Source organism: Podarcis bocagei (assembly GCF_964188305.1).
Source record: "Podarcis bocagei genome assembly, chromosome: 9".
NCBI classification, from domain to species: domain Eukaryota; kingdom Metazoa; phylum Chordata; class Lepidosauria; order Squamata; family Lacertidae; genus Podarcis; species Podarcis bocagei.
In genome coordinates, this window is record NC_138134.1 from 45,870,493 (window position 1) to 45,894,802 (window position 24,310).

The following is a 24,310-nucleotide window of genomic DNA, read 5'->3' on the forward strand; positions in this document are numbered from 1 at the left end:
CTTTCAGCAAATTTAGGAGGTGGTGCTACCTCCCAGCTCTCCCCCCCCCCGCCTTCTTAGTCTCAGTGTGGCATTTATATTTATAGAATTTAACAGTAACATAGACGGGGTGGGGTGGGGGACTAGATTAAGCTAGAGTTCCCTGGGAAGAGAAGTTTATTGTTAAACTACTCTAGCATCCATTCTTAAGGAAATTAGCCCTGAGTGCTCACTGGAAGGACAGATTGTGCAGCTGAGGCTCCAATACTTTGGCCACCTCATGAGAAGAGAAGACTCCCTGGAAAAGACCCTGATGTTGTGAAAGATTGAGGGCACAAGGAGAAGGGGACGACAGAGAACGAGATGGTTGGACTGTGTCCTCGAAGCTACAAACATGAGTCTGACCAAACTGCGGGAGGCAGTGGAAGACAGAAGTGCCTGGCATGCTCTGGTCCGTGGGGTCACGAAGAGTCGGACACGACTAAACGACTAAACAACAACAACACTCTAGAAACTGCAGCACTTTGAGGTGAACAGCTCGCTAATAACTCTCAGCACTCTTAAAAAATTTCTGCTTCCAAGGTTCTTGGGGGAGACACCATGAATGTTTGAAGTGATATAATAGGTACTTTAAATGTACAGTATGCATGGGGGCTGGTCTTACGTGCCTGATCCCAGTCATTCTGCGCCTCCTGTGATGAAAGCAAGGATGTAGACATTTAGACTCTTACATCACGTACAGATTAGTATCAGTGATGAAGTGGTACTGGAGCTCATCATGAAACCACCTCAATGGAGAGTCCAAAAATGTATGCAGCTGTGTGCTGATATATTGTACACACACTCACAGAAAGAGACAGACACACCGAGAGAGAGAGAGAGAGAGAGAGAGGGGGGGGCAGTACCTAGCAAAATACAAATTCATTAGTATGAGCTGACAGTCATAGAATTGTATTGTAAACCTCAGTGTCATCTTGGGATGAAGGGCACTATAGAAATAGGAATAAGGAGCTGGAAGTAATTTGCTGGTTTTCTCTATACTAATATGTTACAAACAATAATAAGCATTGAAAGATGTATCATTCAGTTGCCAAAACCAGGATAGACTGTCAGTGACCTTGGCAGTCTGGTCAGTCAGAAAAACGTTATAGTGCTGTGTTCTGCTGTGTTTTCCCATGTCCTTGTTCCACCATACAGTGGTACCTCTGGTTACGTACTTAACTCGTTCTGGAGGTCCGTTCTTAACCTGAAACTGTTCTTAACCTGAAGCACCACTTTAGCTAATGGGTTCTCCCACTGCTGCCATGCCGCCGCCACACAATTTCTGTTCTCATCCTGAAGCAAAGTTCTTAACCCGAGGTATTATTTCTGGATTAGCAGGGTCTGTAACCTGAAGCGTACGTAACCCATGGTAATAATAATAATAAAAATAAATTTTATTTATACCCCGCCCTCCCCAGCCAAAGCTGGGCTCAGGGCGGCTCACAACAATCAAAATAATCCAACATTCTAAAAACAAACCACTGTACCACTAATTAACAAATATGGGAAGAAGTGCTCACCCCCACACCCTGGTATATATGTCGTGTGCAGATGGATAATGTGTGTGTGATGGGATGGTGAGCTGCTTGTGCGTAAAATCGTAGTCCCTCAGAGTTTGTGCAACTCCACAAACCTCTGTGTGTGACAGAGCTCCTCAGACATGTCTGCCCTAGTCACTTGCAGATTCCGACAGTGGTTGTTTTCGGAAGCGCCTCCAGCATAAAAGCTCCTTAACGGAAACACGTCTTCGGGACTCGCGGCGTGACAGCTTCCGGCGAGGAATGGGTCTCCCTATGGGAGCTTCTGACACCTCCCCACTGTTCTCGCTGGACGTGTCCCTGAGCCCTCCCTCTTGCTCGCTTTCCCTCAGAGATCCTCCTCTCTCCCTGCTAGTTCCTGCCTTAGCTGCTGCGTCTCTCTCAGCCTCCGTGAGACTTTCCTCCAGATACCCATATCTCCCCCTGCTGGTCCCTTCTTCAGCTGTTGAGTCCCTCCCAGCCTCCGTGAGCCTCTTCCCCACCTGTTCCTCCGATGGCAGTTCCCTGACAGTGTGGATTGACCACTTCCTAGTCTGATTTACTCCTGTTCTCATCCTTCAGATGTATCATATTAGTATCTTGCCTTTATCTCCAACTCCCATCAAACATACTTGAAAAACAATGGCATCAAAATGTATCAAGAGTCTTATTTGCCTTACTTTTCAAATGTAGAGAGAACGGTAGATGGGTTGGTGCACAGATTTTCAAATTCATTTGCAAAGTTGTTTGAAAAAATATGAACAGGGTCCAGGGGGAATAGGGCTGTCTTCATTTGTCTTGACTGAATGGGAAAAAAAGAGTTGTTGACTTAAACATGTTTCTTAATTGGACCTTAGCAAATTGAGTCAAAGTAAAACAGATGGTGTAGACATTTTCCCTGAAAGGAGGACTTGTGCTGTAATTATCTTGAGCTATGATCTTTCACAGTTACACATACATAAATACCATTTCAATAAATTGGACTTGCAACTCCCGAACTGTGTGAAAAAGGTTGTCCCAGGGGAAGAATGCTTATTTCTCCTGCTCATAATCATTGTTGGACAAATACTTATCAGTAATGGCTACCTAGTAGAATTAACTCTGTTGTGCAGTAGTACAAAACAGAGGTTTAGCTGCATCTCCCTTTAACTTCTATATTGTAACTGTAATATACGACAAGATTTGTACTGCAGCCTGATCAACACCTTTGTGGTTCCTCAACTGCGCACAAGGAGGTCCTGGATATTTTGGCCTTCTCATTAACAACAACTTCAGTAGAAACACTGTATTTATGTTGGAGATATGTGCTCTAGCAAATGAAGTACCCAAGGTATGTCAGTTTTGCAGCAGCATCAGGTACGTGCAGTGTCACCATATCTTCTCTAACCAGTGCAGGGCAAGACATTTATTTACTAAAACAATTCTATTCTACCCTTCATCAAGAAGTGACAAGAATAGTTAAAACATCTGAGTGAATAAAAAAGTTTAAGTCTTGTGCCTAATATAAAATATAAAATAATGTTGATGTTATTCATGACCCTCTATAACTAGGATGTCACAACTGAAACTCTTTGGGAAGGCAGAAAGAGAGAAAGAGAGAGGGGGGAGAAAAGAGAAGTGTGTGTGAGAGAGAGCACACTTTTATTCATCTTAAAACTGTTTCTGCTCTCATTTGAAGGTGAACCTACCTAATTTGCACTTCCTGAAATAATATGTGAACTGAAACAGAGTCATTCTTTGAAATTTGCACTTCTCTGAATTTTGCAATGCGGTTCTCCAAACAAGTGACATGTACAGAAATGCATATATCTGGGTAAAGTGTGCACTAAAATGCATATTTTCAAGAGCATAGAATGCATTATGTTAGAAAAATATGCTTTGTGAAAAATTTTCTATTAGGGAGAATTGGATACACACTAAAATGCTGGTGAATTGAGGAGGACTTTAAACAAAACTGATGTAGAAATGCGGAAATCTGAACTGGAAAAATATGGGAACTGAGAGAAAGTGCCTTTGATAGTTTTACCCATCCCTACTTACAGTAAAAGAGACACCTTGAGAACGATTCTAGATGGTGATCTTAAAGGCTAATACAGGTGTCTACATTCCTTTAGGTACTTGAACCCTTAATATGCCATTTAGAGCTGTTTATGTAAGCACCAGATTTTGAATTGGTTTTACAAGCCACTTGACAGCTGGTGAAGCTCTGTTAGAACTGGTGAAATATGGTCTATACAATTTGCCCCAGTCGGAATTTTTGCAACCCTGTTTCACACTAACTGATACTTCTGGACCTTCTTCAAAAGCCGCCACATGTATAACATATTTCAATCATCTGAACAAGAGATTACCAGAGCTTGGATAACTGTTGGCAAAATATCAAGCCCATTTTCCACCTCTGGCACATTGTGTCCTGTGTGACTATGTGTGGAAGACTGTTGGTAACAGGCAGTTTGGGTCATCTTTTCTGCACTGTCGCTTGTGGCCTCTAGTGTTTGATCACTGGTAAAACCGGCAGATGGGGGACGCCTTGACAATGTCAGCATCATTTCATTTCCTTCATCCTCCACCCATCCCTAACCCACAAATCTGTTGTGTGGTTTTTAAAAAATCCAGGTTGGGGAAAACTCTTTGCCACCACTATCTTCTCATAGACACCCCCCATTAATTCATTCATGGGCAAAGGCAATCCCCTCCCATGAATACATATGAACTTGCATGTTTATGTGTAAGGCTTTTTAAATCAGTTTATCAGTTGCTTAAATCAGTTTATCAGTTGCTTATAAGTCTTCTTGAGAATAACTTGATTGAAAGTGGGGCATAAATTTTTAAAATAAATCAATAAAGTCATATGTTGACCAAGATCCCAGTGTGCATTGCTCCTCATTCATTTAAACCTGCACATACTTTTTTTAAAAAAAAAGTAATGGAAGTACATATACACACATTCTTCCTTTTAATATTAAAAGACTGCACTAGGAATGTTGGGAATGGGTGTAATTGTGCATGGTGCCCCATTTAAAGCCTGACCTGCTTACTTGCTAGTGCTGATCTATATCTCCATTCTAAGTCTCCTACAGCTTCCTAGTGCTCATTAAGTAAAAGCTCTCACTCTTCCTTCCTTCCTTCCTTCCTTCCTTCCTTCCTTCCTTCCTTCCTTCCTTCCTTTCTTTCTTTCTTTCTTTCTTTCAACAAACCATACAGGAATAAAAGGAAAAGTCCCACTAATGTAGAAGCTAAAACATAGGTGTCTAATGTAAGACTGCCTTTTAAACCTAAATTTCAAGCATGTCACTTGCTTCCCTGCCCCCAAAATCTCTGCTTCTACAGTTAACATTGTTAATGCTGTCTTCAACTCAATTTACTTGGATCCTTTACATTAATTGAAGGAATGTGGAACAATGCACAATTCGATCTGCATGAACATACGAACTAGTGTCAGGACCTTTCTATTAGCTAAAAGGATAATTGATGTAATTGTGAGTATACCATCTTATGTTGATTTTTCCATCTTTAAAGAAGTATTTTAATATTCTTATTAAATGCTCAGTATTTTAATATTCACAGTACAACTAGCAAATGTACAAGGAAATCTAGCTGAACAAAAGATATGAAAAGCTCTGGCAAACAATTTGTTCAGTGGAGAAGTCCCGAAATCAAAGCATGAAGAAAGTAAATGGGTCCATGCAACTCTAATATGAGGGTAGTTCATCCTGTTTCCCATCAGAAGCTGATCTATTGGAACCTCAAAATGTGAAGGGAAAATACAGAGGAGGCAACTGTGAGAGTATCCCTAATATCTGGTCATAATCTTGCAGCTCCCACCAATTTCAATAGTCTTACAACCAGAATGGATGCATACTTACTTAAAAGCATGTTTACTTGCTAAATTCCTTCTTACTCTTTTTACTCTGGACTCATCACACACACCTATGCATACTTACTGTGAGTATAAATGTATATAGGACTGAGGCCTTAGTGAATCCTCTGAACATAGCTCAGTTGGTTAGAGCATGGGGGTGACCATTCCAAGATTGCAGGTTCAATCCCTGTATGGAGTTCCTGCATTGCAGGACAAGGTGGTCATCAGTGTCCCTTCCAACTGTATGATTCTATGTTATGGCAGGTCTCCACTTTAGATGGCAATGTGTGTCACTCTCGGTTAATTCAAAATGTGTTAAGCCAATCTTGAGGTGTTTCAGGATCTCCTAGCCCATTGTGCTCAATGAGGTCCTGGACTTCTGCTCTGAACTCCTGCCTTGAATGCAGTGGACTTTACTTCCAAGTAAGTGTCTATAGCACTGTAGCCTCAAAAATGCTTGTCTATATAGGGACACAGGTGGTGCTGTGGGTTAAACCACAGAGCCTAGGGCTTGCCGATCAGAAGGTCGGCGGTTCGAATCCCCACGACGGGGTGAGCTCTTGTTGCTCAGTCCCTGCTCCTGCCAACCTAGCAGTTCGAAAGCATGTCAAAGTGCAAGTAGATAAATAGGTACCACTCCGGTGGGAAGGTAAACGGCGTTTCCATGCGCTGCTCTGGTTCTCCAGAAGCGGCTTAGTCATGTTGGCCACATGACCCGGAAGCTGTACGCCGGCTCCCTCAGCCAGTAAAGCGAGATGGGCGCCACAACCCCAGAGTCGGCCATGACTGGACTTAATGGTCAGGGGTCCCTTTACCTTTTTATCTCTACAAGGTGGGCAGTGTGTGGTGATGACTGAAATATGTTCTGCCTCCACTGACTGAGGCATTATGCCTCTAAATGTCAGTTGCTGGGAATCACAAGTGGGCAGAGTGCTCTGGTGCTTATGGGCTATTGGCCTGATCCAGCAGGTTCTTATGTTCTTAAGTAGCTGTGGAGATTTATACAAAATGTAGTTTCTTAGCAGTACAGTGGTACCTCTGGTTGCAAACAGGATCCGTTCCGGAGCCCCATTCGCAACCTGAAAGGAACGCAACACGCGGGGTCGCGATTTGCCATGTCTGTGCATGTGTGAGTGACGAAACCCAGAAGTAACCCTTTCCAGTACTTCTGGGTCGTCACGGGATGCAACCTGAAGCAAATGTAACAAGAGGTATGACTGTATATTTTTTTAAAAATCCCTATAATTTATGTTCCTGCCAATTAAAAGCCACCTCAAGATGTTTGCTCTGTAACGGTTCTGCCATGTAGCCTGAGCTCTTGTTGTGGCACACTGTGGTCTAGACTGTATGGGTTAGTTTGTGAGGGGCTGCTGGGTTGATGTCTCACATTATGCCTGTGTTTAATTTATTTCCTGTTCTGTTGAAAGCTATAAATGCCAAAATAATAGCATCTTAATTTCCTGTGCGTGTGCACATACACATACGCACGCACACACATTATTCCCAGGGTGGATATATTCAGCTCACATATTCTGTTCAGATAAACAGCAAAACCATTTAATATTTACCTTTCCACAGGTCATTGAGCTGCTGGTTTGAGGGGCTTTTTTTCCTTTCAAATTTCCCGTTGGCTGATCAAAATACCTCCAGCACTGATGCTGACAGCAGGCCAGACTTCAGAGGTGGAATATGAGGCAATGCACATTCCTTCGCTTTCACTCATCATGGACTGCTTCATGTGCAATGAGAAGCAAAGCAGAGCTAGCCAAGTGAGAACCTGTCTGCTTTTGCTCTCTGCTTCAGTGCTTCTTGTCTCAGTCTCTGAAAGTTATTCCCACTCTTGGCCTATCAAGGCTGAAGTGATCAAATAATAAAAGGTAAACCGTTAATCAAGTGACAGCGCAAAACCAAACAATAAGCCTGAAGGTTTTTTTTCCTCCACTCCTCTCTTTCTTCAAATATTTGTTTAATCAGATATTTGTTGAAAAGCTAATTTATTACTCACGCTAGAGACAAATAGCTTCTTCTATGTCTTATCAATTGTTTATTTTCCTGCAGGTCAGATGGCATATAACATAGCCATTTATGGGGAAGGGGGTGCTGCTTATATGGAACAGAAAAAATAGGCATAGACCTTAATGTCTGGAATTACAGAACAAACAAACAAAAAACTTATTTTGAAGAGAATCAGAATACCCCCATACACATACACACATACAATTGTAGCAGGTTTTCAGAATTGCACGTACCTTAGCAAACATGACTAAGTTTGCACTATTATTGTTAACCCCCCCCCCCAAGGAAAAAAACCCCCAGCAACATTTCTTTGCAGTACAACATAATAAAGCTGACAATGTTTGATAGGTTTCCCTGACCCTCTGAAGAAGATTATTGGTCATTACAGGGGCTACAGAAGTGGTAGAGACATGAAGGAAAGGATCAGTTCTGCTGGTTGCTATATATTTGTGGGATTTCAAATCACTCAACCAGTCATTTTCCTTTTAAGAAAAGAAAAGACACTTTCCTACGCTGGCTTTCTGGTATCACTTTCCAAATCATTTAGGTTATCTGAAACACACCCATAGGAGATTAAGCACAGAAACATGAGAGTGGGAACTCACTATGCAGAGTGCTTCTGAATCATGTACTGCTCCTGGCTTCACAAGAAACAGCAGTTGACCAGTGACACCTCTTGGCAGTTTAGGCTCCTATGCCAATTGCACCCTTTGCTGGAGAAGGCCAACCTGACTGCTGTCAGATGTGCCCAGATTGGACTGCTGCAATGGGTTGTCCCTTGAAAAATGCTCAGAAACTCCAGTTGGTTCAAAATACAATACATTGCATGGACTCTCATCTCTATTGGCTGCCAGTCTATTCCCAAGGCCAACCTGAAGTCTTGGTGATGTCTTTGATCATTAAAATCTGTAACAATCCTGGATATCTGAAGAGATCACCCCTTCCTAAATGCACTCAGTCACACACTCTGGTCAACCGTGGAGTTCCATGTCCCCTTACTGAGCAGCAGTGAATGGATGCAGATGGGTGAGCAGTTCTATATAGTCCAAGTGCTACAGTTATGGAGTGTTCATGCAGTTTTCTCACTTTTAAAGATCAGCTTTCCAGCTGATAATATTTCGTGCTATTTCCCCACTAAACTGAGAGATAATTCTGACACTGAGTGTTGGCTCTTAATTAGTGTGTGTGTATGTGTGTGTGTACGCGCGCGCGCACACACACACACACACATACACACACACACACCGTCAGCCGAAAAGATAGAAATTTTTTTTTATTAAAAAATTGTTGGCATTCACCATCGGGGATAAAGTCAAACATTAAGAGAGCTGTGCCTATAGAGACCAATATGAGAGAAGCATGTTTTAGTGCAGGTGAGACAAAGGCTCCTTGTTTTGCTGTTACACATGCACCATTTGTAATACATAAATGTATAAATAAGGAGATTTTATTATGTCAAAAATTATTGCACAAGTTCATCCTTGCATTGCAACCATGAATTTTACAACCAACATGCCAGGTAATCCTCAGATGTATCCGTTTTGTAATCTCCTATTGCTATGTGAATTACCCAGAGTAATATTGGTTTAGTGTTTGTTGTTTTGCTGCTAGCATTTCAAAATACACATTTATTCCTGCTTTGCATTTCCTTCTTTGAACCTATCATCTGGAATTTGTTAGTTCATTTAACTTAATTTTTCTTTATCTTCCCCATTTGTGCCCTTATCATGGCTCTCATTGCAAATATATCTGGATAATAGTATTGATATTGCTTATACTGCCCACATGGTGCATCTCCAATCTGTAACAGGGAAATCAACATCCACGGAAAGGCAGATGCTTTGCCACAGTTCTTTCATTCCTATGAAACAAAACTAACATTTTGTTGAGTATTAAAACAAAACAAAACCCTCCTTTCAAAAGTCTAACTGAACTTCATGGGCAAAGGTGGGGAGCTCTGCCATTCACAGAATAGAGGGAATACAAGAAGGCTGATCACCGAAGAATTGATGCTTTTGAATTATGGTGCTGGAGGAGACTCTTGAGAGTCCCATGGACTGCATGAAGATCAAACCTATCCATTCTGAAGGAAATCAGCCCTGAGTGGTCATTGGAAGGACAGATCGTGAAGCTGAGGCTCCAATATTTTCTCCACCTCATGAGAAGAGAAGACTCCCTGGAAAAGACCCTGATGTTGGGAAAGTTGGAGGGCACAAGGAGAAGGGGACGACAGAGGACAAGATGGTTGGATAGTGTTCTCGAAGCTACCAGCATGAGTTTGACCAAACTGCGGGAGGCAGTTGGACCTGGCATGCTCTGGTCCATGGGGTCACGAAGAGTCGGACATGACTAAACGACTAAACAATGCCAATAGTCACTGAATGCAACCTGGATCACATCTATCATGCATTCAACACACATTTAAATCTCATGGCTTCCCCCTAAGAATCCTGGGAACTAAAGTTTACTTTCACATAGCAATGTAAGAATACAACAAGAGTGTGCTGGATCAAGCCAATAGCCCATCCAGCCCAGCAACCTGTTCTCACAGTGTTCAACCAGATGCCTGTGGGAAACCCTGAATACAAGTACAAGAGATCTCTTCCCTCCTGAGGTGTCCAGCAATTGGTGTTCAGAAGCATTATTGCCTCTGCCCGTGGAGGCAGAGCATAGCCCTTATGGCTAATAGCTGCCAATAGCCTTATCCTCCCTGAGCTCCAATTCCAATCCCCTATGGCCCTTCATTTGTCAATAACAGCAAAGCTTAAACCTGGTAGAGGGCCTTTTATGTGAACTTCCATATGCATCCCAGCAAAACAGCATAGGTTAGCATGCCTTTGAAACACAGATGTAAGGCTGAATAAAATAAACTGAAAAGCTTGAAAGAGAACACCATTTATTTATTTATTTATTTATTTATTTATTTATTTATGGCATTTATACCTAGCCTTTAGCTGATTATGTTCTAAGAGCAGTTTAAAAAAACTAGAATTAAGATCACTCTTGTTCTCAGGCTGACAATCTGAAAAGACACAACATGTAAGGAAAAAGAGAGGGTAAGGAGGAGGGGAAAACAAGCTCAATGATACAGCAGACTTCCCTGTGATCCTTAGATGAAGGGTGGTACCAAAATTTCATAAACAACAACAATACAGTGCCTTGCCTTTTCTTTTTGCATGAAAACCAGATTTCCTTTAAAAAAACCAAACAAACTGATCATTTCAAATGCTGCTTATTTATTATTATTATTATTATTTAATGCAAAGTTGTTGCATTAAAGGTAGCAACTAATTGTTCAGAGTAAATACTACTTATGGTGAAATTATAAACAGGAGGGTAAACAGGAATGCAAATTCTGTGAAGTCAGAATGTGTTTGAATAGTGTGCCACAACTCTTAATTTATCCATGACCTCTGATCACATTACACTTTCCAGATTACATTAGAGACAGCGTCCTGGGAAACAAAAGCCATCTTTCATCTTCAAAGGGCAGAATGAGAATACTAATTTGATTGCCTTGGCTACAACTCTCTCTCCCAGTTGGGAAAGTTAACAAATCAAATCAACAACACATAGTTCAGTCAAAGGAAGAGAAGAAGCTGTTTTTGAAACAACAAAAATTCAATACAGCATCCTTGATGGGTCTCTATCTTTATACTTTTGCACTTTGTTGAAATAAGTATATATGCATACCTAGTAATATGTGTTTCCATCTTAGCTGCCTGTAGCTGAAAGATTTTATGATAAGTAGAGTGTTATTTGTGCTGTTTTACGAGATAAATTATGTATGGTTTTGCACTTGCTACTGACACTTCCTATAAACTAGGGGGAGCAGCTTAATGGACTACAGCCCATAAATATTGTACCATTCAAATCCACAATGACAAAAGGTTTACTGCTAAATAGTGTGCTTCTCAAAACGCCGCACTTCAGCTAATAGAATAAATTCAGAGGACATGTCATTTGCACCTGTTTACAATGGGAAAAACTGCTTAATGCAAAGAGTAAGGTTATTTATACTTTCCATAACTTAACACTTGTCATTCAAGGACTGAGCCCGAGATCAGCAGTGGAGGAGCACAAATGGAACCAAGCACTTTGATATATAGTAATTGTTAGGAATTTTTATATGATAGCTTTATAACTATACTTTCCTGGAGTGAGGTAATGATTCTAATACTACAAAATGAATTACTTTTATTTAAACCTGGAATTTGGTTGAAAGCCGTTTCATTTGGGTTGTGTCAAAATTTTGCAGTGTCTGTGTAGGAATACTCATAGAAGAAGATGAGGCAGTAATTATTGATCATAGAATCAGAAAATGGTAGAGTTGGAAGGAAGCCCAAGGAACAACCCCCTGCAAGGCAGGAATCACAGTTAAAGGATTACTGACAGAGGGCCACCCAACCTCTGTTTAAAAACCTTAAATGAAGGAGAGTCCACTGCCTTCTGAGCTAACAGTTTCAGGCAGGTCTTATTATCTTACTGCATGATCTTTCCTGCAGATATATCTGTATGTATATTGATCTATATCTCCATATATCTAAATATCAGAGAGAGGGAAATAAAAGACAAACATTTATTTCTCCAAACACAGATGTGTCTCTTTTCTTGCTTTTCTTTGTCAGTTAACTGCTCCACTGTAATACTGTGCCCCTCCCCCAGTATCATGGACACATATTTATTTCATTTATTAATATAATTTTGATCCTTTACGGTCTTTAGGCACACCATCCACTCAAGACAGCTAACAATAAAACAAACCCTATTGTTAAAACAAATGCTGAATTCTCAGTGGAAAACAATACCAACTCATGAAGCGCCAGATGTCTGCTGAAATGGGTTGCTGAAAAGTAAAGAAAGCCAAAGGCTTCTTCTAGAAGAGCAATCCACGATCTAGGTTAGTGGTGGGGAAACCTCTGGCTCGTATTCCTAATTAGGCCCACCAGGCCAAGCTGTATCCAATTGCTCTAGACTTGATGTCATATATGAGATCAGGTGTGGGACAGGTAAAGACACAGCTAGGGCAAAAGGGGGTTTAGAGTAGGGATGATGGAGAAAGTCAATTCAGCTTACTTTGAAAGTGAACTTATCTAATTAACCCTTTCCAAAACAATACAACAGAAAAAATGTCCATCCTTTAAAATCAGCACTTCTCTGAATTTTGCAATGCCAGTTCTTCGGATGAATAATTCATACAAAAATGCATATACCAGGGTAAAGTATGCATCTATTAGTGAAAATAACATTAGTGAAAATAACATTAAAACATTGTATTAGGGAACATCTCTTCTCAAAATGTGTATATTAGGTAAACTTGCATATAAAAATGTGTACATAAGGAGAAATCCACACTGAAATGATGATAAATGTTCATTAGGACTTTTTAGTTTTTTAGTTTTCATTTAAAAATGCAGATTGGTGTGAACATGGGGACAACTGAACTTAAGACTATGATGAGCCTATGATGGACATACATTCTCTTGCACATCACAAACATCTGCTGAGAAGTATGTCTGCAGCCATATACACAGAGGCTTCTATAGGAACATGCATGACTGGAACCAGGAACCCTGTGTCATTTGGGTTACACGTTGAGTGGAAATTTCTGTACATACATCTGTATGCACAATGGCCAACTCTATGCAAATATTATTACTGTCTTTGCAGACACCAGATATAAGACTTATCAGAGCTTTCGGGGGACCCCAATCCATGCTCATACAGTGGTGCCCCGCAAGACGAAATTAATTCGTTCCGCAATTTTTGTCGTCTAGCGAATTTTTCGTCTTGCGAAGCACGGTTTCCCATAGGAATGCATTGAAAATCAATTAATGTGTTCCTATGGTCAAAAAAAGTCCAAACAAAGCCAAATTTGGTACAACAACAGTTTATTAACTGCTCTTTAAAGTCACACATACTGTAAAGAGCAGTTCAAAAATTGAAGGGAAAATAAATTAACTTTATAAACATGACAGAAAAACATTTAAAAATCAACAAAGTACAGTACAGTATACAGTACATTTTCTAAGACTCTGGGGGACCACTTGAAGAAGGCTCCTCTTCCACTCTTTGCTTCTTGGTCAAGAACCTGTCCATAGTCTGCTGCTTTATCCGCCTTTTCAGCAGGTCCCTGAAATACGACATGACCCTCGTATCATAAAAGTTCCCAGCGTCATGTGCCACGTGCTTCTCATGGTGGTGTAGATCTGCAAAAGTCTGCACCTCCTTCCACCTCTGGCAAATGTCCCTCAGTCTTTCGGAGGACAGCCATTCCTCAGTTGCTTCCTCCTCTTCCAGTGAGGCCTGCTCCTGCGCAGCCTCTGCCTGCAGTTCGACCAGCTCCACGGTGGTCAGCTCGTCGTCGTGCCCCTCCACCAGCTCGCAGACGTCCTCCTCCGTGACCTCCAGGCCCATGGTCCTCCCCAAGGCAACAATGTCCTGCACCACTGTTGACTCTGGTGCATCAGAGTCACTTGGTGCCACACAGTCCGGCCACAGGCTGCGCCAAGCGCAATTCAAATTTCTCTGGCTGATCCCTTTCCAGGCCGGGTTGACCATCTTCAAGCAGGTGACGATGTCGAAGTGGTCCTTCCAGAATTCCCGCAGGGTGATGGTGGTGCAGTCAGTCACCTCGAAGCATCGCCTGAAAAGCTCCTTGGTGTAGAGTTTTTTGAAATTGGCGATGACCTGCTGATCCATCGGCTGGAGCAGTGGCGTGGTGTTAGGCGGCAGGAACATGATGTTGATGAAGCTGAACTCCTCCAACAAGTCCACCTCAAGGCCTTTAGGATGGGCAGGAGCATTGTCCATCAGAAGCAAAGCCTTCAGCGGCAGGTCGTTGTCCAGCAGGTACTGCTTGACAGCAGGGCCAAAAGCAAGATTGACCCAGTCCACAAACAGCACACGTGTGACCCAAGCCTTGCTGTTGGATCGCCACATGACACTCAGCCGCTCCTTGTCGACCTTGTGTCTCTTGAAGGCCCGTGGGTTCTCCGAGTGGTACACCAGCAGGGGCTTGATCTTCAGATCGCCGCTTGCGTTGGCACAGAAGAGCAGGGTCAGACGGTCCTTCATGGGCTTGTGGCCAGGCAGCCTGGACTCCTCCTGAGTGATGAAAGTCCTTTTGGGCATCCTCTTCCAAAACAGCCCGGTCTCGTCGCAGTTGAAGACCTGCTGCAGAACGTAGCCCTCCGTCTTCACAAGCTCCAGGAACTCCGCTGCAAACTCTTCAGCCGCAGGAACATCAGAACTGGCAGCCTCTCCATGCCTGACCACGCTGTGGATGCCAGATCTTGTCTTGAACCGGTCAAACCAACCTCTGCTAGCCTTGAAGACTTCTGGCTCGGCTGAGGTTCCTGGCTGTTCCCGGATGAGGTCAGCGTGCAAGGCCTTGGCCTTCTCACAAATGACGGCCTCAGACACTGTGTCCCCTGCACGCTGCTTCTCTTCTATCCAGATGAGCAGCAACTTCTCGACCTCCTCCAGGACAGCTGGGCGGTTCTTCATGATCCTGGTGACTCCCTTGGCTGCATCAGTCGCCATGATCTTCTCCCTCATCTTCAGGATGGTCCCGATGGTCGATGGGTTCCTGCCGTACTCCCTGGCGATGTCCGTCACACGCATTCCGCCGTCGTGCTTCCGGATGATGTCCTTCTTCATTTCCAGCGTCACCTTCTCCTTCTTCCTCTCGCCGTCCACCGCAGCAGCAGTCTTCTTGGGTCCCATGGCAGCACAAGTCCTACCTTCGTAAACTAAGAAACAGGAAAAAAAATCAGTGATGTGCTTCAAACCCAAAAAATACAGAAGCACCCAGCCACCCACCACACAGAAATTAAAACCCAGAACCAAGGCCTTCCTTGAATCCCAAGCACCCCAACCCCAAATCCAAAATCCAAAACCCCCAAAAAAGTTTTAAAAGTTTAGCTTACCAAATGGATGAAAGAGAAGTTCTGGAAAAGCTTCAACAATCAACCACCGAAGTCCTCAGGAACCTCAAATGGCTGCAAAAAAAGTTTAGGAAAAGCTTCAAAAAGGCTTCAAAAATGTCTTCAAAAACCTCAACTGCTCCCACAGACACGCACCAACCCACCCACAACACAGAAATTGCAAACCCCTCCCCAACTGCTCCCCCAGCCCCTCCCCTACTGCTGCAAACCCCTCCCCAACTGCTTCCCCACCCAGACAAAAAAAAATTTCAAAAAATAACAACATGGCCAGCACTCAGAAATTCAAACTCAGGAAAAAAAAAATTCAAAAATAAACAGCCATGCCTAGTGGTCACAGAAAATCATAAAAATTCCAAAAGACCCCCACAAGCCCCCAGATTTCTTCAGAAACCTCCCCCACTGTTCCCCTAGCCAGCCAGCACTCGGAAATTCAAACACAGAAGAAAAAAAATTCAAAAATAAACAGCCATGCCTAGTGGTCACAGAAAATCATAAAAATTCCAAAACACCCCCACAAGCCCCCAGATTTCTTCAGAAACCTCCCCCACTGTTCCCCTAGCCAGCCAGCACTCGGAAATTCAAACTCAGAAAAATTTTCAAAAATAAACAGCCATGCCCAATGGTCACAGAAAATCATAAAAATTCCAAAAGACCCCCACAAGCCCCCAGATTTCTTCAGAAACCTCCCCCACTGTTCCCCTAGCCAGCCAGCACTCAGAAATTCAAACTCAGAAAAATTTTCAAAAATAAACAACCTGGCCCAATGGTCACAGAAAATCATAAAAATTCCCAAAAAGGCCCACAAGCCCCCAGATTATCGCAAACCCCTTCCCAACACCAAGTCCTTGAATCCCAAACACCCCAACCCAAAATCCAAAACCCCCCAAAAAAGTTATAAAAGTTTAACTTACCAAATGGATGAAAGAGAAGTTCTGGAAAAGTTTTGGAAAATCTTCAAAAGTGAGCAAAGTCTGAGAAAAGGCTACCAAACCACGTGCTAACAGTTGCTCCTCGAAGCCAAGTCGCAACTGCAGCTGCTCAAGCTAAGCACCCTTGGTTTTAACGGTTTTTGCACAAAGGAAACAAAGTCGCGAGACGTTTTCATTTTGCGAAGCAAGCCCATAGGGGAATTCGTCTTGCGAGGCAAATCGCGGACGAAAAAACCTTTCATCTAGCGAGTTTTTTGTCTTGCGAGGCATTCGTCTTGCGGGGCACTACTGTATATTGATTCACTTCATGTTAGGTCAGCTGAATAGAACTAATTATGTGAGGTCTTTTCCCCATTCATTTAAAATAAATTTTGAGGGTAACTTTTAGAAGCTTGCCTGTCTCTAGTGTAAACTAGAGTGCAATTCACCTGTGGTTGATCACTGTCTGTGCAGTTTTGAAGAGTATTTCCCCCCTTTCCTACCCAGAAGATGCCCAACCTAGGGGCAAGAAGCTTGCTCCCTGTGCCTGTCCTCCCTCTGATGGCTTCCTGGCATCAAAGCTATCAGAACCATATAAACAGGCATCAGCAGCAGTGTAAAATAGAAGCAGCCACAGCCTGAAGCCCAATCTTGCACCCCTGCACATAAACTGAGCCAAGAGGAAAGAAAGGGAATAATGGACATGCATAGATTGAAGGGAAGATACAGAAATAGAGAAAGATATCACAAATTAATGAGATATTATCTGAAAGGGGTAAAGAAATAAGAACAAAATACAAAGAGAGTATTTGAGCAATTGAGAGTGATGACCAAGAGAAGGCAACAAAGCACATAGAGAGAAAATGTGTGTTTGTGCATACTGTCTCTCCTGTTAAACGTCTCCTTATAGTTGAAGGTCATTGTTATTGCATACTTGATCTTCAATAGATTGACAGCTGTGAAGCCATGCAATGATACGAGGTCTCATTGATGGACACCACACCCATTATTTGCTGAGACATGAGGGGAGTTTCCTATGGCAGCACAAGTGGGGTGGGGGAAGAGTCTGGAAAAGAGGAGACTGAGATGATATAAGATAGCCATTATCAAATAGCTAAAGGGCTTTCACATGCAAGAAGGAGCAAACTTGTTTTCTCCTGCTCTAGAGCATAGGACCTGAACCAATGGCTTCAAATTAAAAGAAAGGAGATTCTGAACTTTCTGACAGTAATAGCTGTTGGACAGTGGAACGGTCTCCCTTAGGAGGTTGTGAACTCTCCTTCCTTAGAGGATTTTAAGCAGAGGTTAGATGGCCGTCTGTCAGGGATGATTTAACTGAGATTCCTGAATTGCAGGGGTTGGGCTGGATGACCCTTGGGAAACCTTCCAACTCGACCATTCTCTGATTCTAGGAAATATATTTTGGCATGGTACGTAAATTAAATGTGCATTGGAAGGCTCTTCTACTTAAAACAAAACACTCATTTCTAAGGTTGTGGTTTATAAGAATGCACGTTTCCTTGGAAAGAAAACAATTTCTTTCTTTCCCTTTTAATTTGTTTGTTTTGGATTACCAACTAAGCCTTAAATATGTGAACATTTGATGGAAATAAATTAGTGCCATTCTCTTTAACGCAGTGCTTATGTTTTCAATTTGAACTGAAAAGTTGAAAAACAAGAGAAACAAATTATACTACTGCCTTATATTTGTGGGAAACTCCTGATGCTTAAAAAAAGAAAAACAGTATTAAGTGACTTCAATAAATTGTGTTGTTTGAAGAAAGCTCATTAGCACCTTGTGTATTTTAGCACTGCCTGCATCGTAACTTCATTTCCAGAAGAATTTATGATAGTATGAACAAATCTGTTGTATAACTGGAAACTCAAAGAGTCCCCAGAGACTTTGAACTAGAAAAGTCTTACATGGCAATGAAGAGTATAGAGAAAATATACCGACATCGGCAGGAAGTTTGGAGGATGGTTTGGATATGCTATGTAATTTCTGAAATGGCATTGCTCATGTATGGGCACTGGTTTTGGGCATCAGATGCCAACATTCTACCAGCCTTAGCTTTCATACCATTTATATCTAGGGATGAGGTAAACTCTGAATCAAGAGAAGTTCATAAGGCAAACTACCCCCATGCCAACTTCAGCCTCCTCCATTAAGTTTCACCTTGAGATAGACCTCTTTGAGTTTGGGTCCTGCTCAAAATGTTTATCCTAGCCTTTGCCCTAACCCTCTCCAGCTAGTCTCTTCCTTAAAGGTAAAGGGACCCCCGACCATTAGGTCCAGTCGTGGCTGACTCTGGGGTTGCAGCGCTCATCTCGCTTTATTGGCCAAGGGAGCTGGCATACAGCTTCCGGGTCATGTGGCCAGCATGACTAAGCCACTTCTGGCGAACCAGAGCAGCGCATGGAAACGCCGTTTACCTCCCCGCCAGAGCGGTACCTATTTATCTACTTGCACTTTGACGTGCTTTCAAACTGCTAGGTTGGCAGGAGCTGGGACCGACCAATGTGAGCTCACCCCGTCGCAGGGATTCAAACCACCGACCTTCTGATTGGCAAGCTCTAGGCTCTGTGGTTTAACCCACAGCGCCACCCACGTCCCTTGTCTGTTCCTTACCAAGCAATAAAATCTATCATTTGCAAAGAAGCAAGCATTCTCCTGATTTGATTCAGGAAGCAATGTAAGGGGGCTAGTGTAAAACACATAACTTCTAATAGGCTGAGGCTGATGGGATTCAGTTCACGGAAAAGTACAAATTCCACGATGCCCAGAAGAAATTGTATGCTTGACCATGATCACAGGGATGGATACAGAACAAACATTACATATCTTTCAGTTCTGAAGTTTTCTGCAAAAAAATATGCTGATTTATACTACATGGCCTGAGATAGTTTTGTCACATGTGACAACTCCACTACTAAAGAGATTTATGTTGGGCAACTAAAGGCACTGTTTAGAGAAACATGACTCAAATGGCTACTCTACAAAATGAACCTCGCCACCTTCAGAGAAAGCCTTTTCCAAAGGCTTCTGCTCTAAAGACAGCTTTGGATGAAATCCTACCTGTGAGTTATCAGATTATTGCTGAAAGATAGAAATCCCCAAATTTTGTTTTTATGTGCCATGTCTTCAGCTCTCCCTGATGAAAGTCAAAGGAATGGTTTTGATCACCGAAATCTTCCATCACTGCTAGTGCTAGAATTCTTCTTCTTTATTCAGATGGAGGTTGATGGTCTGAATCCTGTTTTAACCTGTTTGGGAAGTTCAAGGGGTGAAGGTGGGGAAAATAACACCCCTCAGTAAGAGAAAATAATATTTCATGTTAGCTTTCCCAAAGCAGTGATAATGTAGGTAGGGAAATTCTAGATGAAGGGGTATGCTGCAATTGACCAGACTGAAGAGGGATGCTGTCATTGACCACAGAGGATTTTTAGGTATTAATGAACTTCCAATGGTGGCTGGCTGCATGGCTCATGAACCACTCACAAATGCTGCTGGACCTCAGCATATGAAAGTAGTAAGAGGTGTAATGATTTTGAATTTGAGCAACTTCAGTTTAAAAACCCTACTCACTCAATCAATGGTCAACACTTTATCTTTAACTAGGCCTTTGCCTGATTGACAACTGATGCCCCTAAAAATAAATGTGTTGGGGTGGAGTTATTCGGTTGGTTTCGTTTTTATTCATGTTTTTATGTTGTAATTTTACCCTGTGAACCTCCCTGAGACCTGTGGGTATTGTTGGAAAAACGCCCGCCCAGGAAAGGTGCCAAGCTTCCCGGGATGCCGGGGCTTCTCTCCGGTGGTCACCCTCTGGCTGGAATCCTCCATCAGTCCAGAGAGACCGTTGATAAGCGACCCCTCCCTTCTGAGAGGAGCACACTCACTTCCTCCTGGCATCACATCACAGAAGAAAGAGGCAGTCCGTAGTCTACTGCTACTTTATTAATACTGTACAAAACATGTCTGTTCTCCTGAGCAGTACAGCACAAGAGTCTCTGACTCGACTCAGCTTCTATCCAGAAGCGGAAGAAACAACACTCAGTAACTCCACCCGGTTACTCTGAGAACTGGCTGAGACTTCCTGTCTCATGCTCATAGACATCACATGATGTCAACAATGTAGCTGCTTCCTCGCAGCTGGTGGGAACTGAAATCCCAACAGGTATAGGATGGTATACAAATTAAATAAATAATTAACTGACAAGAGAATTACAGCTAAGGACAGAAAAAATAAAAGGCGGTCCTATATCATCATTATTATTTGCTTTAGCAATAGGCTGTGCCCTTAGGTTGCACAGTTTGAAGTGATCCACAGATACAGGGAGCAAAAAGAGAAATGGCAAAATTAAGATATTGCTGTATACAGATGATATAATGTGATCTTTGGAAAATCCAAGAATATCTGTGGCCCAGGTATTTCATCTACTAGAATCCCTGGGATGGGACCTAACTGTGTAGATAGACCAAGCAAGTTAAAGTTATAGTGGTTTGCAAGGATTAGCATAAAATGATGGTTTGCCAAGACTTTTGTTTTTGTTCATCATTTTATTCCTGTTTGTGGACTTGAGAGAATTAAAAACCTTGCAGAAGAGCTTGGAAAACTTTCTTTGGCAAGATAAGTGCCCCACTATTGACAGCAATATTATGCAAACCTCAAAGCAGAAAGGAGACTTTGTGTTCCTAGCCTAGCTTTGTATTGTGAAACTGCACAGCTAACATGGTTGAAGCTATGGCTATCTCAGAAGGAAGAGGAAGATATCAACTTGAACAGCTATTTACTGACCACCCCCTTGCAAATCTGATGTGGACATCAAAGAGGGAAAGGGGAGAGGTCTTGAAACAAAACTTAATCCCCCTTCAATTGTTAAAAACCTGGGGCAAATATAAAATCAAAACTGAGGCCACAATCACATATGGCATCCCTGATATGGCATCATAGGTTTTTTTTTTAAATGAGGATTCAGGTATCTCCTGGACTGGCTGTGGATTGGGATGCCAGGTGAGACAGAGAACGTAGATACAGATAGTAAGGAGGGATGAAGTCATCCCATGGTTCAGTGAAGGTCTGCTCCCAAGGGGCATTCTAAGCACTTATACATCTATCATTCCTTGGGGCGTGGGAAGTCCCTAAGAAATGCCATGTTGCTATCCTAACTCCCTACACTCACACAGTTTGAGAGCTACTCTGTAAAAGAGATTATGTTGTCTGGGATAGGAAAAAAAAGAGACTGAAACTCTTACTTAAAAGCCATTCTCATATAACATATTGGGAGGTACTTCTAAGTAGGCATGCAAAGAATTACACTGCTTGAGAGGTCAAATTCTAACTGGATGACAAAGAATAATGAAGCAGTAAGGAAAGGATTTCAGGTTGTTGGTTCATTTTTCCATATTTCATTTATAAACAACCATCTTGATCTGTTTTGCATTTCATATATTCCTGTCCTGGGTACTCAAAACAAATATAAACAGTGAATATTATTGCATGATTATTTACCCTTGATTGTGTTTTCTAGGAAGCCTCATCTCACTGAATGACAACACGAAGCAGGAATGCTCAGTGCTGCATTCAATTCTTCCTTTTGTCTCTTACAACTGAAGCTGACAGATTCAATATACCGTCAAGTGGTTTTTAGGAATGCTTAAAATTTACAGTGGACCTATGGCAATTTGCACAGTTGTCTGGGAGATCTACAGTTAAGGAGGCAACATCAATAAAAGACAGCATTATTTGGTTAGCTAGAACAAGTATTCATTTTTTTCCTAGATGCTGATTAATAGGTACGGGGATTCCAGAACATTCAGCACATGGAAGATTTAAGACTAAGGCATTGATTCAGTGTCATGATCAAAGCTCTAAAATATGCATAAATTTGGCTCAAAAATCCATTCCAGCATCCTTCTCTTGCATCACCATATTTTCTGATGGCATTCCCCAACAGACTATCAACTCTCATCTTTCTTTCCCCCAATATTTCCCTCAAAGAAACTCTATGCTAAACTACTGAGAAATATTTTTACTGGGATCACAACATGCCGGGAAGTTAACACTCACCTCCACTCTAGCAATAACAATGTGATTGCAAGTGACACAGTTAGGGTCACATGCAGTTATGTCATGAGACACATCTGTGATTAAAGTAAAGGAACGGACCAGGAATCAAGAACAGAGTTTTGAAAATGAGGACAAATAGCATATCAAAGTTTTACATTGAAGGAGCAAGAAATATTATGTGGGTAAGGAGGCTGGGGGATAGAGGTAATTTGGGATTCCCTTGGGGACTGTCCTGTACACCTTAGTGAACACAGTGGGGCCCAGGTGCCCAGGTTAGACTTCACTTACACATGGCACACTTAGCAAGGAGGGAGACCTTCTCCCAATCCATGCCTGGGAAGGAAATAATGGGGTGAGGGATGTGTTCATCATATGCAATCATTAATATCCATCTGCCCACACCTATTAATGGTTAATTGGCAGATCCTCTAATTTGTATTATATTTGAAAAAAAAATATAATCTTTTAAAATCATTTAATAAGTTGTTTTGAGTCTTCTTTCTGGAGGTGGGAGCAATAGAGAACCATGACAGTTTAACTGACTCTGCTGCCTGCTAGTCTGCCTTTTAATACAATGGATTCCTCAAGTTCCCACCAAGAAACACAATTCAGTTTAATCCACACTTAACATTCCCATGCATCGTCTCATTCAAAATGATATAACATTCTAATAATGGTGATAAGATCCTTAAGGAGGCCAGGACAGCAAAGAAATGCACAATTTTTTTAAAAAAGCAAAAAGACTGTTAGAACAATCTAAGAACAGAAACATTAAGAATTGTTACTTCGTAGATATAAATTGTCTACTAGGACCCTCTATCCTAAAAGCTCATCATATGGTATACAATTATTTTAGAGCATTCTCAGGACCCCTGGGTTATCCTTCCAGGGACCATAGAATTTCATCCTTAATTTGATATAATGATATTTTTTAATTTGTTGGTTGTTCTCTGGATGTAATCATGAAAAATGTATATTTGTCACTAGTATCTTTTCCCTACAAATAAAATGTATACATGACCATATTTTTAAAAGTAAAGTGTGCAGACACGCTTCACAACAGAATCAGTAATATTATTACAAGTGCTAGTATGCTCCAAATTAAAATAGTTGGGGCTTCTAGATTTCCCCTTTTCATGTGTTCTGGGTTATTTATTTTTTAGCTTTTAACGTTCAATATCTGTAAGTTTCAGAATCAATTTTCCTACCGTAGTCTTCTGTAACTGGCTGACATAAAATATGAAATGTATCAACAGACTGACTCTCATACATATTTGCAAATTTGTTCATGGCAACACATGTTTTAGAATACCTTTTTTAAAAACAAACAAACAAGCAAACTTCTTGCTGTTCTATTTGTGATACTACTTAGCTTTAAGTGATCTATATTTAAATCTTACGCTGTCATAGAACTGGAAAACTGAGAATCAAAAATGCTAAGGCCATCATATACATTGATTCGCCTTCCAGTAATTAGTGCATATTCCCATGGGTACCTATGCCAATGAATTTTCTGGTACTATTTTTAGTCTTAATATCAAGTTTCACTTAGGAAATGTACTACACACCAGAACAAGAAATATGCAAACTAAGGTTTTTCATCTTCTTTCTATTAAAATGTGAAATTCTCAAGTACACCAAGGAATATGTCAATTATATAGCTTTGAAAATATTGATTGAAGGTTGTGGTACATTTCCAACACTGAATATAAGATTCATGCAAGATTTCAACAGTCTAGGGGGAAATACTCCCGAACTCTTTTTTTGGTATTTTCTGATGAAAGCAGTAGAAAGGGAAATGACAGGAAGACCGAGATCAATCACTGGGAAGATACATTTGAAAACTCTAGTGAGGAATGTAGTTAGCTGATTTGCTTTCCAGTCGGTGCTCCCAACAGTGTATTCAACGCATCTCATTACATCTCTGCTCCTTACAGCCGCAGAAAAGGGTTCCTAGTGTTTCACA

General features: G+C 41.7%; 1 long non-coding RNA gene across 1 annotated transcript in view; it reads right to left on the reverse strand.

The window, feature by feature from the left end:
- Nucleotides 1-2,224: 2,224 nt before the first annotated feature.
- Nucleotides 2,225-24,310, reverse strand: part of LOC308595268 — a 90,958-nt gene continuing 68,872 nt past the window's right edge. Inside the window, exons 4-5 of the long non-coding RNA XR_014011969.1 lie at nucleotides 6,969-7,254; nucleotides 2,225-2,340 (exon numbers count right to left, since the gene is read on the reverse strand). This is a non-coding gene — a long non-coding RNA (uncharacterized lncRNA). The remainder of the gene's footprint in view (nucleotides 2,341-6,968; nucleotides 7,255-24,310) is intronic.